We start from the raw sequence: 19443 nt of genomic DNA on the forward strand, positions 1-19443 counted from the left end.
AATTTATACCTGTTCACGATATGGTTGTTTAATCAGTGAGACACCATTATTGATTTAAAAAAAAAAAAAAAATCTGAATATAAAACTATGAATAAAAACTAGCTCCCTAGTGAGCAATTAGTGTTCCTTGAACAAACAAGCTCCATAATGAGCAATTAGTGTTTTTTCTGAATCCCCTGTGATAAACAATTGATCGCAAGGTGTATATGAATAAACTTCTGTGTGTGAGCAATTAGTGTTCCTTGAACCAAAAAGCTCCATAGTGAGCAATTAGTGTTTTTTCTGAATCCCCTGTGATAAACAATTGATCCCAAGGTGTATATGAATAAACTTGTGTGTGTATATGTTAAAAATTTCTCTTTTAAAAATACTATTAAAAGTTACATTTTAATGATACTTGAGGGTATATCTGGCCCTTGTCATATTTCAAAGAGTGCCCCCAAGATAGAGTCTTCTTTTCTCTCTCTAGAATATTTGGTTTTCTGACTCTGGGGAGCAACACCAACCCTATATTATAGGTGATTCGACCTGAATAATTATAGGTATTTGGTCTTTTTTTTAATTGACCCCCCTTGTGTGGTCATTTTGTGTGTAACTATGTTACCCATGCACAAACAAGGGGGTATCTTGTCGCGGATCATCACAAATGTTTCTTTGTTCAAAAATGTCTGTGCAAATCCACTTTTCATTTTCTTTCTGCTCGGCAGTGAGAAGCATTGTGACCATCTTAGCGCAAACTTTTTTTTATGTTAAGATCTTGATGCAAAACTTGCCCAACAGTATTTGTTAGTGGAAACAAATTGATGGTATAGAGACCACTGTGCACTCAGGATCAACAACAATTATATTGTTGAAAATATCAACAATGTGTCACCATACACATAGAAAATAGTAATACAGGAAAGAGATCAAATCCCTTGTCGCGCTCACTTTCTCAGGAAGTCCTCTTAATATAGGACATTGATAAACAGTGTCGGTCTGGGGCATGATGGGACCACCTGAGAAATGCATTAACAGGGGCCCACTAACGGTTGTTGCCACCTGATCAGAGAGGAGTGGCCAGCCATCACTGGCACCACCTAGCATAGTATATAAAGAAAAAGAGCTCTACCTCGCTGCCCACTTCAAGCTATTGTATATGTGCCTGGGTTACACTGGGAGAGAACAGTAGTATATGCACCTGGGTTACAGCAGGAAAGAACAGTAGTATATGTGCCTGTGTTACACCAGGAGAGATCAGTAATATATGTGCCTGTGTTACACCTGGAGAGAGCAGTAGTGTATGTGCCTGGGTTACACCAGGAGAGATCAGTAGTATATGTGCCTGGGTTACACCAGGAGAGATCAGTAGTATATGTGCATGGGTTACACCAGGAGAGAACAGTAGTATATGTGCCTGGGTTACCCCAGGAAATAACAGTAGTATTCAGTATGTGCCTCTGTTATACCAGGAGAGAACAGTAGTATATGTGCCTGGGTTACACCAGGAGAGAACAGTATTATATGTACCTGGGTTACACTGGGAGAGAACAGTAGTATATGTACCTGGGTTACACCAGGAGAGAACAGTAGTATATGTGCCTTGGTTACACCGAGAGAGAGCTGTAGTATATGCGCCTGGGTTACACCAGGAGAGATCAGTAGTATATGTGCCTGGGTTACACCAGGAGAGACCAGTAGTATATGTGGCTGGGTTACACTGAGAGAAAACAGTAGTATATGTGGCTGGGTTACACCAGGAGATACCAGTAGTATATGCAGGTTAGATATGTTTTACCGTCACTAGGGATCATGTCGGTCAGCATACCAACCGCGGGATCCCAGCAGCAGAATACCAACGTAGAGGGGGAGAGTGCAACAAAGTCCCTTACAGTCTCGGTGGCGAGCTGCGCTCACTGCAAGTTCTATTCCCACTCTATGGGTGTCGAGGACATCCATGAGTGGGAATACTCCCTGCTAGTCGGCATGCCGACTGTTGGGATTTAGAGGGGGGCAGGATGTAGCCATTGGCATTGTGATCGGTGGTCTCCTGACCACCGGTCACAAAATTACATCTTGTATATGCACCTGGGTTACACCAGGAGAGAACAGTAGTATATGCGCCAGAAGATGGGGCTTGACAGTGTTTGTAGCAAAATGCTAAAGTCAGTTCAACAATATTGTACTTTAATTAATCATATACATAAAAGACTGTCTGTGTCTGGAGAGTGTTGCTAACAAATAAGAAGTCCCAATTAAAAATATAAAATATACAGATACAGATGAAAATATAACATTAAGTACTAATTAGAAAAAATGCATGGTAATCTGCTTTTGTGACCTTGGCAGAAATGGGAATAAATAACAGCAATCACACTATTAACAGCAATAGGCTCAGCGGGAGGGTCAAGACTCACTCTACCAATCAGAAGCAGCTGTAAATAGTCATCACGGGGTATTCTGCAACAGTAATCCAGAACTCACAAGTGATACACCTCCTTGCTGGCAAATATTGTATTATAAGAAGTGGGATGGATAAAGTTCTCAAACACCCGATGCAACAATTCTAAAACTTCTAAAATAACAAAGGGCCTAATTCATACCTGGTCGCACGCAGGCTATTTTTTGCACTGCTGCGACTAGGTAATCGCCGCCCACAGGGGAGAGAGGATTCGCTGTGCAGGGCTGCAAACGCTTGTGCAGAGAGTCTGCGGCAAACAAAAGTTTGTGCAGTCTCTGCACAGCTCAGAACTTACTCACCCGCTGTGATGAACCAGGATGGAGCTGATGTCAGGATCCCTCCCTGGAAACAGCCGGGCACGCCTGCGTTCACATGGACTCTCCCTGAAAATGGTCTGTTTATGCTCACGAACGGCCTCTTCCTGTCAATCTTCTAGCGATTGCCGGTGCGATCGCTTTCTACATTAGATCTGTCGCTCCCTGGCGACGGCCATCGCCAGGGAGCGAAACGCCTACGCATTGAGACCCATGCGCTGGTGCACTTAACACCTGATCACACCTCTGCGAAAAACAGCAGCGTGCGATCAGATCTGAATGACCCCCAAAGTGCATAAGAGCCAGGAAGATACACATACTGAGACATACATACTGAGACATTCACAAAGACATAAAAAAGGGACAACCCACCTGTAAAACTGAAGTAAAAGCTTTAGTCCACAAATAAAAAGATATATCTGTTCAAATGAATGAAATGATCGCAACATAGAATTTGACGGCAGATAAGAACCACTTGGCCAATCTACAGTAGTCCTTTAGGTAACCTAAACCCTATTTGAACCTTAGTTCTTTGTAAGGATAGCCTTATGCTTATCCCATGCATGTTTAAATTGCTCTACTGTCTTAGCCTCTACCACCTCTGCTGAGAGTTTTTTCCACTTATCCACCCTTTCTTTGAAATAATGTTTCCTCAAGTTTCCCCTGACCCTCACTCCCTCCAGTTTCCTTTGAAGAATGTCTCCCTTCTGTACTTTGGTAAAACCCTTGATATATGTGCAAAGCCATGCGCAAAACATTGGAGCTCATTCAGTTCTGATAGCTGGGCTAGGTTTTTTGCTGTCCTGAGATCAGATAGTCACTGCCTACAGAGGGAGTGTATTTTCGCTGTACAAGTGTGCATTCCTATGTGTTAGCAGAGCTGCTAAAAATTAGTTTGTGAAGTCTCTGCGCAGCCCAGGACTTACTCTTAAAGTGCAATTGAATCCTGCTGATCAGGGCCGGAACTGACGTCAGACACCCACCCTCAAAACGCTAGGTCACGCCTGCATTTTTCAGGACACTCTCTGTAAACGGTCAGTTGCCACCCACAAATGGCGTCTTCCTGTCAATCACCTTGCGTACGCCTGTGCAAATAGATCCTTTGCACCATCCTGTCGCTGACCGGCGATGCCCATTGTAGCTGTCCGACGCACCTGTGCAATGTGGTGCATACGCATGAGCAGTTTGTACCTGATCGCAAACTGCACTGCAGCGATCAGATCTGAATGACCCCCATTGTAATAGGAGGTGCACTTTGGAGGGGCGCGGTTAGAACCACCTATTGGGCATGTCCAGCACTGCCTATTGGCACTCTATGCAATTTAATTCACATACCACAAGGGGCATGACCACTGCAAACAGGTACATGTCAACATGACACGCTGTTTCTCATCACTCTGGGAGTATTCCTTTCCATTCCATGCACTTAGCTATATGGTGGTTTCACACTACAGATAACCTCTGAAGAAATGTCCTTCCTGGGCAGACAGCATCTTAAGTCGGAAATCATTATTCATGTAGGAAATTACAAGGTCCAGAAGATGCCTGTTTGTGTAGGAATATAACCAAGATCATCTTCATGCAACAGAGGTTCAACCAGACTTGTGTCACCTTCTGCACCTTCGTCTCTCAGCCACACCATCATATTGTCTCTGTGTCTTTCAGCCATCTATTCCCCTCCCTGCATAGTCTCTCATCCACACTATCATCTCCTGCCTGCATCTCCCTGTCATGCATCTCTCACAATCCACCTCACTTTGTGCCTTTCAGCCTCCCTCCCTTTATTCTGTGCCTTTCAGCCTCCCACCCTTCACTCCGTGTCTCTCAGCCTGCCTCCTTCACTCCGTGTCTCTCAGCCTCCAAACCTTAACTTTGTGTCTCTTAGTCTGCCCCATTCACTCTGTCTTTCAGCCTCCACCTCCCTTCATTCTGTGTCTGGTGCCCCTTACACAATACCTATAGTTGTGCCCCTTACACACTTGCCACACATAGTTCTGCCCCTTACACACTGCCCACACATAGTTGTGCCCCTTACACACTGCCACACCTAATAGTGCCTCTTACACAATGCCCACAGGTAGTAATGGCCCTTACACAATGCCCAACATAGTAGTGCACCTTACACAATGCACACACGTAGCTGTGCCCCTTATACAATGCCCACACATAGTAGTGACAATTACACACTGCCCACACATAATGGTGCCCCTTACACACTGCCCACATAGTAGTGCACCTTACACAATGCCCACATGTAGTAATGGCCCTTACACACTACCCAAATGCAGTAGTGCCCCTAAAACACTGCCCACACGTAGTTGTGCCCCTTACACACTTCCCACATGTAATTGTGCCTCTTACACACTGCCCACATGTAGTAGTGCCCCTTACACAATGCCCACATGTAGTGATGGCCCTTACACACCGCCCAAATGTAGTAGTGCCCCTTACACATTGCCCACACGTACTTATGCCCCTTGCACACTGCCCACAAATATTAGTGCTCCTTACACAATGCCCACATATAGCAGTTCCCGTTATGCACTTACCACACTTAGTAGTGCCCCTTACACAATGTCAATATGTAGTTGTGCCCCTTACACACTGGCCAAATGTAGTTGTGTTCCTTACACACTGCCCACATGTAGTAGTCAGCCTTACACAATGTCCACACTTAGTAATGGCCCTTACACACTGCCCACACGTAGTTGTGCCCCTTACACCATGCCCACACATAGTAATGGCCCTTACACAATGCTCACATGTAGTAGGGCCCCTTACATATGTGCTCCCAAGTTATATACATATGAATAGTTACACAATAGTTGGGGCTGCTGCTGGCTGGGGCTCCTGATGTTTACAGTGCAGAAGCACATCCTCAGCAGACCCCCCCCCCCACAATGTGGTGCACGCTGCCTGCGGCCCGCTGCTGCCAGCATTACTAAGCTCCAGGAGCACCTCCTCCTCTGCACCGTGGTGGCGGGATCCTCATGATTGTGCAGCATGGAGTCATGACGCTAGTCACTCCGGGAGCGCTCGTATGCGATGGAGCCACACTAGATGAGTGCAGCGCCATCTGTAGCATAATACTGTCTATATTCAAAATAAAAAAGATTTGTATATTGCACTCACCCAATTTAGGGTACAGTAATTCAGGCCTTATTGTGTGTCTTAACACCCATGGGTAATCCATTCAAAAGTTATGTTTCCCAATACAGCAACCACAGGAGATGTGATATATAGGGGTAACCACATATTTTATTTAATAAACATTAAAATACCATAAGGGATAATGGAGTCATAGGTATGAACCACTTACTTAGAACAAAGCAAAGGTCTGACAGAACTTTAATAGTCCACAATAATATAACTGGATCTTTGTTGGTGTTTTCAATTTTTTGCTATGACTCAAATGAGTTGGATGGGTTGGGTATGCATGGATGGTGCTGGGGATCCCGGCTGTCAGCATACCAAGCACAGTATCTCAGCAACAGAATGCCAGTGGGGGGAAGGGGGGGAAGTTTAACAACGAATCCACTTGCGGGCTAGGTGGCAAACTGTGCTTGCCACAGGTTCTATTCCCACTCTATGGGTGTCGTGGACACCCACGAGTGGGAATAGTCTCTGCTAGTTGGCATGCTGACTGTCGGGATTTATATGGTTCAGGATCAGGCCATCAGTATTGTGTCTGGCAGTCACATAACTACATCTCGAGACAGTTGAGTTGATGGTCAATTCGAACAATTTTCCAAATTTTTTCCACAATTTCATTTGTTTTTGATGTGCAAGGCCTTCGGGGACATTCATCATCTTCGACATTCTCATGACCATCAGTAAATCTTTTATACCACACATGCATGTGACATACAATCTACCCCATAAGCCTTAGTTAGCAATAGGAAAGATTCAGTGGGCATTTTGTTCAATGTAACTAAAAATGATAGGTTGGCATGTTGTTCTACTATTGAAGAAAGCATTTTTACAATGCATGGGAAAAACACAATTTCTTTGAATGCTGTATGACAGCAAATATCCATGAAGCAAGCATCTGCGCGAGGGGCAGAGATGGATTTAGACCTCAGGAGGCCCTAAGCAAGATATCAGTTTGGGGCCCCACTCCTTCAACTGCATACACACTGCCCCATAACTGCACACACACACACACACACACACACACACACACACAATACACACTCTCTCACACCTACAGTACCTTTGTTCCGTGCCACATCCAGTAATGGTCCCCAGAGAATGAGCAACATGGAGTCTGCAGGCAGCCACCAACTTACCCCAGTGGCCAGAATTCCTCCTGCTTTTCTGTTCCAGTTCCAGCTCCTGGAAATGTCCTCCATTTAGTCCTTTTGGTGACAGTATATATATATATATATATATATACATATACATATACATATATATAGATGTAACCACGCTCATTGCGGCTACATATGCGCCCATCAAGAGTGTCCACCTGCAATGTAGCCACACTAGATGAGCATGGCTACATCTGTATATGCAGAATATATATATATATATATATATATATGTTTATAGGATATTAGAATCGGCACTCACCCTTGCTGGATGTATATAATGGCTCCGGTGCCCTCAGGAAAACTTTGATAGATGCAGGGTCAAACAAGCAGCTGCACTCGGAGACGTGACAAAAATCACAACAGTGTGGTTTATTTCATCACTCCAATCCAAAGTTTCAGGAACAAACCGTCCCATTGTCAAGGTGACTTTATCACCTTGATGACCCTGCATCTATATATATGTTTATATATATATAAATATATATATATATACACAAAAAGACAGATTTAGAGATACAAATCCTGTTAGTTTGTAGTACTCATTGATTGGTAAATTGACCAAATAATAAATTATAATGTCCTTAATACATAAGATCACCCAGACATGTAGCAATTCCCTTTAAAACAGTATCCTGAAGGTATAACAATTGTTACAATAAAAACTGGGAGATTAATTACTGCTCATTTGAATTTACTTGAGGACACACTGTAGATAATTAGATTTCCAGCTGAGTGTGTGAACATTGCACTTTTAAACCTACGCATTGTCTAAACAGAATGTAATTTAGTGAGAAGAAATAGGTGAATAGATAAATATACTCTTTTTTTATACTTTCGTGAGCGGATCCGGGCATGGAGTCCATCTCCTGGGGTAGACGGATGCACTTTTCTTACAGCTGCCCAAATAGTGACTTGCCAGTGAAGGTTGTTTGGTGCAAATAGTCTCAGCCATTTTTATGTGCAGCAAAAGTAAAACAAAACATGGGCCTAAATCCTCACCCATCTGGGCACTAACAATTACACAAAGTCTTCATCTCTGTGTGAGAAGGACCTACTCTCCAAATCACCAAATCAGCAGTTATACACAGCACTCACATAAGGCAGTAATCAAGGGGGTAATTCCAAGTAGATCGCAGCAGGAATTTTGTTAGCAGTTGGGCAAAACCATGTGTACTGCTGGGGAGGCAGATATAACGTGCAGAAAGAGTTAGATTTGGGTGGGTTATTTTGATTCTGTGCAGGGTAAATACTGGCTGCTTTATTTTTACACTGCAAATTAGATTGCAGATTGAACACACCCACCCAAATCTAATTCTCTCTGCACATGTTAAATCTGCCTCCCCTGCAGTGCACATGGTTTTGCCCAACTGCTAAAAAAATTCCTGCTGCGATCAACTTGGAATTACACCCCCATGTTTCTGCAATCCAGCAGCTTGCTCCCCAGGAAATGAGCAACTGTAAAGCATCACACACTCCCTGCCAGTACAATTCACTGTTCAACATGTTTTCTTTTCTAAATGAACCTCTCCCAAAGTGTCAGTATTCATTAATGTTCAACTGTTTAAATAGCCTATTCTGAATGTTCAACTGTTACATTCACTACACTGTTATCCAGTAAAATGTTTATACATTTAAATTCATTCAAATTAAATAGCATATTTGGAACTAAGATTTCATCCTCCTATTCTGTATCTGTTCAATCTACATACAGTACATGTTCTCTCCTTAGAATTCTGTATCTGTTCAACTTACATACAGTACATCTTCTCTACAAAGAATTATGTGGTCACAACAGGGGCCACTTTATATGCTACTTATATTATTTTTGGGTGTGAGATCTCCCTGATATACAGATGTGTCCACATACACCTTTTTTTCTATTTTGCTCAATTTGGTATGCCATGCATGGCACGGCTAAGATTTTTTTCTACAAGTAGCGAGTGGATGAATTTAAAAAAAAATTGTTTGCCATAATAGTATATGTCTAAAGTAGCATATTAAAGAAGCAAATTAGGAAAAATCACAAGCATGGTTAAATCTCTGAGTCTTTGGCATTCCAAACCATGCCATACATGACAGGATATAGGAAAGGTGTAAGTGGACACACCTGTATCTAAATTTTTATGTGTGTACATATCAGAGTGCAACCAGACACCCAAAAGTAGTTTATCAATTACATATATGATTCTAAAGGAGTCAAGTCTTATTGGCTCCGCCCGCTCACAGAAGACCAACAAATCATGATAATTTGCAGAAAGTGGGTGGGCCTAATCAATAATGGCTGGTCCTGCTAGTAGCTGATGAGTAAGAAGGGTGAGTAAGTAGCTTGGTGAGTAAGAAGGGGATGGGGATTGTGTGTGTAAACTTTATGTGTGACTTATAATTTATATGTGCGCTGTGTGTGTGTGTGTGTGTGTGTGTGTGTGTGTGTTTGTGTGTGAGTATGATGAATGTGTGACATATACATGTGTGCTGTGAGGGGTTCAGTATGTTTGACCGGCAGATGTGGATGCCAGTGGTCACAATACAAATGCCGGCATCCCCATATTTCCAATCCCTACAGATGTGAGTAAAATATGTTATCCTCTCTCCCCTACATCCTAACCCTCCCTTCTTGGAGCCTAACCATTACCTCCTCCCTTAGTGCCTAACCCTAACCCCCCCTTGATGGGGCCTAAACCTACCCACCCTTCCCTGCAGCCTAACCCTAATCTCCCCCCTTACTGCCTAAACCTATTCTCCTCCAACTAGTAACTATCCCTAACCCTCCCTGCAGTCTAACCCTACCCCCACAGCATAACCCTATCCACCTCCTTAGCCTTATCCCACCTGCTATTCTTTCAGTTGAGATGCCTAGCTGTAAGGACTCTGGCGCCAGTATCCTGGCACTGTTGGAATTCCGGCATCAACATTCTGACAGGTGTCAGGATTCCGGCATCAGTATTCCGACTGCAGACGGCATCTTAACCACATCCCACTGTGAGTGTGTGTGTGATGGACGTGTGACACAAACATGTGAGCTATGCAAGAGAGTGAGTGTGTGTATAATATATATATATATATATATAAAGTTACAATCCAAGCAGCGGCAGATGTGGCACTCGAGGTGTCTGATAAAATCACACTTAGGCAGGCATCATGGAAAACAACGTTTCAATGCCTCAGGAAAATACCATAAATAAACCTAGCATTGAAACGCTGTCTTTCATGATGCCTGCCTAAGTGTGATTTTATCAGACACCTGGAGTGCCACATCTGCCGCTTCTTTTATATATATATATATTTATTCAATTTACAGTCTATACATGGGTGGTATTCATGTGACCGCCGGTAACCTGACCGACAGTCACATGACCTCCTCCACCAGCCCGACGGCTCACTATCCCGATGGTCGGCATGCCGACCAACCGGGACTATTTCCACTAATGGGTGTCCACGACACCCTTAGAGTGTGAATAGAATCCATGGCGACCGCAGGTCGCCACCGAGCCCGCAAGGGGCTTGCTGCACTCGCCCCTCCCCGCAGGGATCCCGGCGTCGGTATGCTGCCGGGATCCCGGCATCGGTAAGATGACCGGCGGTTTCCTGGCCGCCGGTCAGCAGTACTACACCCCTATATATATATATATATATATATATATATATTCATCTGACCTATTTCATACACGTGATTATGTTGGAGAGGAGTACATACTCATTACCCATATATTATGGTGGAAATAGTATCAGGTCAGTTAGACTCTTTTGAGGTTTGTTAAGGTGACATCACAGGTGACGGAGGTGTTTGAGCTTTTTATATATCATCACCTTGTGAAAATAGCCGTAGAGGGTGATGGGCACTTACATTAATGTCGGCACTATTCTAAAATTTCGTTTTCCATTTTTTTAGACGATCTATTTTCATTCTGATTGTGATAAAGCCAGGGAGGCGGAGTCTCCTAATATGTGTTTTTGTTTTTGTTTATAGACATTCTAGCAAAACTTCATATTCGATGTTGGTTTGACTAAGTACTAATGCCCGCCCGCTCACAGAAGACCAACAAATCATGATAATTTGCAGAAAGTGGGTGGGCCTAATCAATAATGGCTGGTCCTGCTAGTAGCCGATGAGTAAGAAGGGTGAGTAAGTAGCTTGGTGAGTAAGAAGGGGATGGGGATTGTGTGTGTGAACTTTATGTGTGACTTATAATTTATATGTGCGCTGTGTGTGTGTGTGTGTGTGTGTGTGTTTGTGTGTGAGTATGATGAATGTGTGACATATACATGTGTGCTGTGAGGGGTTCAGTATGTTTGACCGGCAGATGTGGATGCCAGTGGTCACAATACAAATGCCGGCATCCCCATATTTCCAATCCCTACAGATGTGAGTAAAATATGTTATCCTCTCTCCCCTACCTCCTAACCCTAACCCTCCCTTCTTGGAGCCTAACCATTACCTTCTCCCTTAGTGCCTAACCCTAACCCCCCCTTGATGGTGCCTAAACCTACCCACCCTTCCCTGCAGCCTAACCCTAATCTCCCCCCTTACTGCCTAAACCTATTCTCCTCCAACTAGTAACTATCCCTAACCCTCCCTGCAGTCTAACCCTACCCCTACAGCATAACCCTATCCACCTCCTCAGCCTTATCCCACCTGCTATTCTTTCAGTTGAGATGCCTAGCTGTCAGGACTCTGGCGCCAGTATCCTGGCACTGTTGGAATTCCGGTATCAACATTCTGACAGGTGTCAGGATTCCGGCATCAGTATTCCAACTGCAGACGGCATCTTAACCACATCCCACTGTGAGTGTGTGTGTGATGGACGTGTGACACAAACATGTGAGCTATGCAAGAGAGTGAGTGTGTGTATAATATATATATATATATATATATATATAAAGTTACAATCCAAGCAGCGGCAGATGTGGCACTCTAGGTGTCTGATAAAATCACACTTAGGCAGGCATCATGGAAAACAACGTTTCAATGCCTCAGGAAAATACCATAAATAAACCTAGCATTGAAACGCTGTCTTTCATGATGCCTGCCTAAGTGTGATTTTATCAGACACCTGGAGTGCCACATCTACCGCTTCTTTTATATATATATATATATATATATATATATATTTATTCAATTTACAGTCTATACATGGGTGGTATTCATGTGACCGCCGGTAACCTGACTGACAGTCACATGACCTCCTCCACCAGCCCGACGGCTCACTATCCCGATGGTCGGCATGCCGACCAACAGGGACTATTTCCACTCATGGGTGTCCACGACACCCATAGAGTGTGAATAGAATCCATGGCGACCGCAGGTCGCCACCGAGCCCGCAAGGGGCTTGCTGAACTCGCCCCTCCCCGCAGGGATCCCGGCGTCGGTATGCTGCTGGGATCCCGGCGTCGGTAAGATGACCGGTGGTTTCCTGCCCGCCGGTCAGCAGTACTACACACCTATATATATATATATATATATATATATATTCATCTGACCTATTTCATACACGTGATTATGTTGGAGAGGAGTACATACTCATTACCCATATATTATGGTGGAAATAGTATCAGGTCAGTTAGACTCTTTTGAGGTTTGTTAAGGTGACATCACAGGTGACGGAGGTGTTTGAGCTTTTTATATATCATCACCTTGTTAAAATAGCCGTAGAGGGTGATGGGCACTTACATTAATGTCGGCACTATTCTAAAATTTCGTTTTCCATTTTTTGAGATGATCTATTTTCATTCTGATTGTGATAAAGCCTGGGAGGCGGAGTCTCCTAATATGTATTTTTGTTTTTGTTTTTGTTTATAGACATTCTAGCAAAACTTCATATTCGATGTTGGTTTGACTAAGTACTAATGCCGGTCTTGAGAAAGGTTCATCATTGAACCGAAACGTCGACCCCAAGGCTTTTTTGATGACCAATAAATATTGTTTTTTATGCACGAACTGTTTCATACATCTGCGTGAGTGCACTCTCCACTTAGTGGAAATTTGGCTGTATATATATATATATATATATATATGCAATTTACAGTCTATATATATATATATATATATATATATACTGTATATAAATGTGAAAGCGCCCACTCACTCACTGGCTGACTGACTCATCACTAATTCTCTTACTTCCCGATATGTTGGGAAGCTGAAATTTAACAAAGGTATTGTTCAGATGGTAAGTATGGAAACTAAAAAATTAGATAGTTAATAAACCTTCCCTAAGGGGATGAAAAGGGGGTTGACATAATGACATCATTTCCGATGCGTAGCTTGAGTTGCTGGAACGATAACGCCCAAACAGACAATCGGATCAAAATTTGGATTTCTCCTCCAGTGTGTAGAATTTAATAAACTAAAAAAAATGCAAAAGCCCTCACTCACTCACTCACTCATTCACTGACTCATCACTAATTCTCTTCCCGATATGTTAGGAAGATGAAATTTAACATAGGTATTCTGCAGGTGGGACATAGGAAAATGACATAATTAGTACTTTAATAAACCGCCACTAAGGAAATTGGAAAGGGGGTTGACATAATGACATCTTTGTTGATGCGTGACTTTCGTTGCATGAACGATAATGCCCAAACGGACAATTAGATCAAAATTTTTATTGCACCTAAACTACAAAAATGGTCCTGTCACTTTTTACCATATCTGCTACGTATGTTCCTTGGGTGACGCCAAGAACCATGGATTCATTTTTACTTACATTAAGATGTCTCAAATTTACAGCTCTATAGTTTTACCACATTTTTAGCACTCATTTATATTTACAACCGTGAAAATCTGTTCTAGTTGGCACCGCGGATGGCTGCCTCGGTGCTGCTCTGCCAAGCAGCCTTCGTTTTTAGTCTTACGTGTATAATATGTCTAATATGTTGAGTCTATTGTACAGTTGCAATGTGCAGTATGAACTCATGTGTAATGTATGCTATGTTCTTCCCCCTTCTTATGCTATGTACTCCCCCTTCATGTTGTTGCTTGGTGATGCATTGTACCACAAAGAATTCCTAGTGTACGTGAGTACACCTGGCCAATAAAGCTGATTCTGATTCTGATCAGAAACTCTTGTGCAAAGAAAGGGTAGAACAACTAGTGTATATATATATATATATATATATATATATATATATACAAACACCAGTCATGCGGCACTCACGGCGAGGAATAAAGAAGCAAAAGCCTTGCAGAGATTATCAACGTTTCAATGTATAAAATAATACATTTTCATCAGGATGAAAATGTATTATTTTATACATTGAAACGTTGATAATCTCTGCAAGGCATTTGCTTCTTTATTCCTCGCCGTGAGTGCCGCCTGACTGGTGTTTGTGCATTTTGGAAGGGCTTTGCCCTAATTCCTCCTGGAGGGCACCGGCTTTACTAGTGGTTATTATTATAAACGGAGTGCCGCCTGACATGCTGGAGTATATATATATATATATATATATATGGAAAAGCGGTGGCAATGGGTGCTACTCCTTCCTTTCAGCTCACAAGTCCTATTTCCTTTGATAGTATTTAAACTTCTTGTGTTTCTGGTACACTCCCCCGTTTGTTTCTCTTATGAGGTGGCAGCCTTTTCCTCCGGTGGTTTGTTGTTTAGACAAACCTTTTGGAAATCTGGAAAATAAAAGTGAGAATAGGTGCCTCCTAGTGTAATAATTTATGTATAGTGTGACCTTCACCCTCGGTATCACCCAAGTAATTCAAGGTGTACCGTGAATGGTGGAATTACAACCACTTCTTTGAATAGCACAGTGTCACGGTTCTGACATATGATAGGATTAGTTGTCATCAATAATGGTCTGGTGGTCCTTTTCATAGGTTTTGACCTCACACAGAAGAGATAAAAACAAAAGGATCAATAGTGCAATATGTTTTTTTTTTATATAAAAACACACATTTAATTAGAACTGGTCCTAATAAAGGGGGTCATTCCGAGTTGTTCGCTCGCAAGCGGATTTTAGCAGATTTGCTCATGCTAAGCCGCCGCCTACTGGGAGTGAATCTTAGCATCTTAAAATTGCGAACGATGTATTTGCAATATTGCTATTACACACCTCGTAGCAGTTTCTGAGTAGCTCCAGACTTACTTGGCATCTGCGATCATTTCACTGCTTGTCGTTCCTGGTTTGACGTCAAAAACACACCCAGCGTTCGCCCAGACACTCTCCCGTTTCTCCGGCCACTCCTGCGTTTTTTCCGGAAACGGTAGCGTTTTTCCCCACACGCCCATAAAACGGCCTGTTTCCGCCCAGTAACACCCATTTCCTGTCAATCACATTACGATCGCCAGAACGATGAAAATGCCATGAGTAAAATTCCTAAGTGCATAGCAAATTTACTTGGCGCAGTCGCAGTGCGAACATTGCGCATGCGCAGTAAGCGGAAAATCGCTGCGATGCGAAGATTATTACTGAGCGAACAACTCGGAATGACCCCCAATAATGCAAATGCCCGTACAATAAAAAAGATAAAATCAGCTTATCTGTCAATGGTCACCTTTAGTCCATAAAGGTAAACACTCAATGCGTTTCGTCCGATACCCACGGCCTGGTCTTCCTCAGAAGGGTAATAGTGTGGGTTGAATGAACATATATTTATACCCCTATCAATTAATCTCCTAATCAGGAAATTAGCTGCTATGTCCGGTATTCCGGAAGTGACATCACTTACGCCCAGAGTTAAATAGCTTATAGCCCCTTATATTATAAATACATGTAATACATTGGTGTTCAAGTGGTAATGCCCGCATGTGGCTGTTAACATTATGCAGTTTCTGGCATTAGTTTTGCCCTTGTCCATCGCGACCGGCGGAAGTCACGAACGGACCGGGCATCACAGCCACCCACAGTACATCTGGCCTCATGGTGAAAAGGGCGCATGCACCGATCAGGCTAGTCACAGTGCCGCCCTACGTCACTGCGTCGCTGCACCTCCGGACAGACATATGAGACTGCTCATGTCCGCACACAGTGGCGCCATTTTCTTGAAGACAAAAATACATTTCTAACAGTATACATTCTATTCGCTTCGTGATCACAAAATAACATAAACAGTGGGTATTGTTATTATGTCATGCATCCGTATGTAGAACGGATCTGGGGGGATAAAATTTAAGAAATATATAAAAACGTTTCTTTTAAAACGTAATATATGAGAGCTACATAATAACAAACATTAGTTACTGTTGTATAGAGTGGCAATAGGATTATAATTCCAAAGAGTTCACTATCAAATTTTTGAGAAAGTTACTTATATCTGTGAATAAATAAATATATGCATATATACAAATTTGTGAGCAATTTTAAAGAGACAGTGCTAATTAGTAAATAATAAATAAATAATATAAAATATAAAGTGCAAGTGCTTGATATAAATAAATATTGTTTTAAATTCATTATACTGATTATAATAATACCTGGTGAAAAAATAGCTTATATATGTGAATATTGCAATAAATAAATAAATGCATAGGTATTAATGGGCATACAGCCAAGCCTTTAGTGTCTGATCCATGGACGAGTTTAAAATGCTTTGGCACGGAATGATGTTCTTGTTTGTTTTTAATACCTCTGATATGTTCCTGGATTTGTAATTTCAATTGGCATTTAGTCTTCCCAATATACCTTAATTTACAGGGGCATTCTAACATAGAAATAACCCAGGTCGTGTTACTGTACATGTTGTTTGGTCTTTGGAAAGATAAGTTTTTGAACCATCTGAATTGGTGAAGGATTTTGTATGGGGGTTCACAAACTGACAAATATTGCAATGCTGACATTTGAAAAGTCCTTTCATGTCCCATAAGTTCTTTTTTTCTTGTCGGATAGGGGGGCAGCATGCTTGGTGCAAGATGGTCTTTTAAGCTTTTTGCTTTCTTAAAAACTATTTGTGGTCTGTCCAGTAAAATTGTATTTAAAATTGAATCTGTTTGTAAAATCCCCCAGTGTTTATTTAAACTCATCCATGGATCAGACACTAAAGGCTTGACTGTAAGAACCCTAATAAATGTCCAAGTGGGACATAGAGGAGGTGACAGAGAGAAGAAGCTGTCACAGAGAGATGTACTGGATATACAAACTAAAAACTTTAGCCCCTGGGGGCCTTAATGACAACTATGAAGTAGCACCGTTTCTTTAAATTTAAAATGTGCACACTTGTTTATGCTCATTAATACCTATGCATTTATTTATTGCAATATTCACATATATAAGCTATTTTTTCTCCAGGTATTATTATAATCAGTATAATGAATTTAAAACCATATTTATTTATAATATCAAGCACTTGCACTTTATATTTTATATTATTTATTTATTATTTACTAATTAGTACTGTCTCTTTAAAATTGCTCAAAACTTTGCATATATGCATATATATATATATATATATATATATATATAAGTAAAGAAATCCCTGCACTCTCACGCAGCTCAGCCAACAACTGGGGTGCCAATCAGAGTCCGACCCACTCAGAGGTGGGACCCATAGTACAATACAGGATTATCCACAAAGTGGAACAGATAGCACTCTCCAGATTTCAATTCAATAAATCAGCAAAGATAATATTTAATGTAAAGGTCAATCTCACAGTTCAAGGGTAATATCCATATCCATCCAACGTTTCGGTCCACACCAGGACCCTTGTCAAGGAGTTACAACGTGGTCAAGACAATCAACATCACAGCAGGAGTCAATAGTGCAGGTAACTGGAGTATAGAGATATTGCCTCACCAGCCCCTGTTAAATAACCAGCGTTATAGGCGCCAATCCCGCCACCACATATACAGGATGTGGGGTGGAACGCATGGCTGGAACGCAAACATCACTTCCGTCATTACCGGAAGTGAGCTGCGTCCATCATCTTAATAATAGCGTCAAGGGTTTATCGAGCGCGCCGTGGAACGCAATCTGGAAGTGGGGAGAGTAGTGTAATGGAACGCAAGCATCACTTCCAATGTTGCCGAAAGCGAGCTGCGTCCGAGTAACTAATGTGAAACGAAGCTCATCTTCAGCCGTAATTATAACTTCTGGGTATCCCTGAAGTGTCACGAGTCTTTGTGGTATTTATATACTAAAGGGAGAATTGGATAGCGGAAAGTTTGCCTCACAGGTTTTAGGCAGATGTTAATCCGGCGGCGATGGAAATCTGGCCACCGCGGTCCAGTTCATAATCCGCATCACCCACCATGAATGTGGTTCAACACAGGGCATTAATCATATAAAATATATAAGAGTTAGCTTTGTACATCACAACTTTAAAGATATATCTATTGATTATAGCTGGGTAAAACAGAGGCCAGTGTGGTCACAAAATTGGGGCTATATCTTACCACTTTCACAAAATCAAAACAATAAACGATAATCATCATCAATAATATGATAAACGAATAAACGATGATAAACGATTATCATCAAAATGATAATCAATAATCATAGAACATCGATACATCAAGTGATTACTACGGGGACTGCCACTTTGCCGGTAGCCAGACACTTTATGACTCTATGACATCAAGTATCTGACCTTAGGTCCAAACTGATTGATTGGATACCCCCATTACCGCGAGGCAGTGACCGTTCTCTCTTGCTTAGAAAAAGAGAAAGCCTTTGGATACATAAACTGGACATGATAGCACCAAAGGGAATGAATGAAAATAACCCTTTATCAATTTTTTTTAAATAAATTAACAAACTACTTAGAGATAACTTTGATCGCACCTGTTGCTATCATGTAGAAGGTGCATATGTGATAAACCCTACTGGTTGTGGGAGTGACTGTTCATATTGCTTTTTCTTTCCTCACCATGTCTGTCGTTTATTGTTTTGATTTTCTGAAAGTGTTAAGATATAGCCCCAATTTTGTGACCACACTGGCCTCTGTTATACCCAGCTATAGTCAATAGATATGTCTTTAAAGTTGTGATGTACAAAGCTAAGTCTTATATATTTTATATGATTAATGCCCTGTATTGAACCAAATTCATGGTGGGTGACGCGGATTATGAACCGGACCGTGGTGGCCAGATTTCCATCGCCGCCGGATTGACATCTGCCTAAAACCTGTGAGGCTCACTCTCCGCTATCCAATTCTCCCTTTAGTATATAAATACCACAAAGGCTCGTGACACTTCAGGGATACCCAGAAGTTATAATTACGGCTGAAGATGAGCTTCGTTTCACATTAGTTACTCGGATGCAGCTCACTTCCGGCAACAACGGAAGTGACGCTTGCGTTCCATTACACTGCTCTCCCCACTTCTGGATTGCGTTCCAAGGCGCGCTCAATAAACCCTTGACGCTATTATTAAGATGATGGACGCAGCTCACTTCCAGTAATGACGGTAGTGATGTTTGCGTTCCAGCCATGCGTTC

This window comes from Pseudophryne corroboree, chromosome 2 (assembly GCF_028390025.1).
Source record: "Pseudophryne corroboree isolate aPseCor3 chromosome 2, aPseCor3.hap2, whole genome shotgun sequence".
NCBI classification, from domain to species: Eukaryota; Metazoa; Chordata; class Amphibia; order Anura; family Myobatrachidae; genus Pseudophryne; species Pseudophryne corroboree.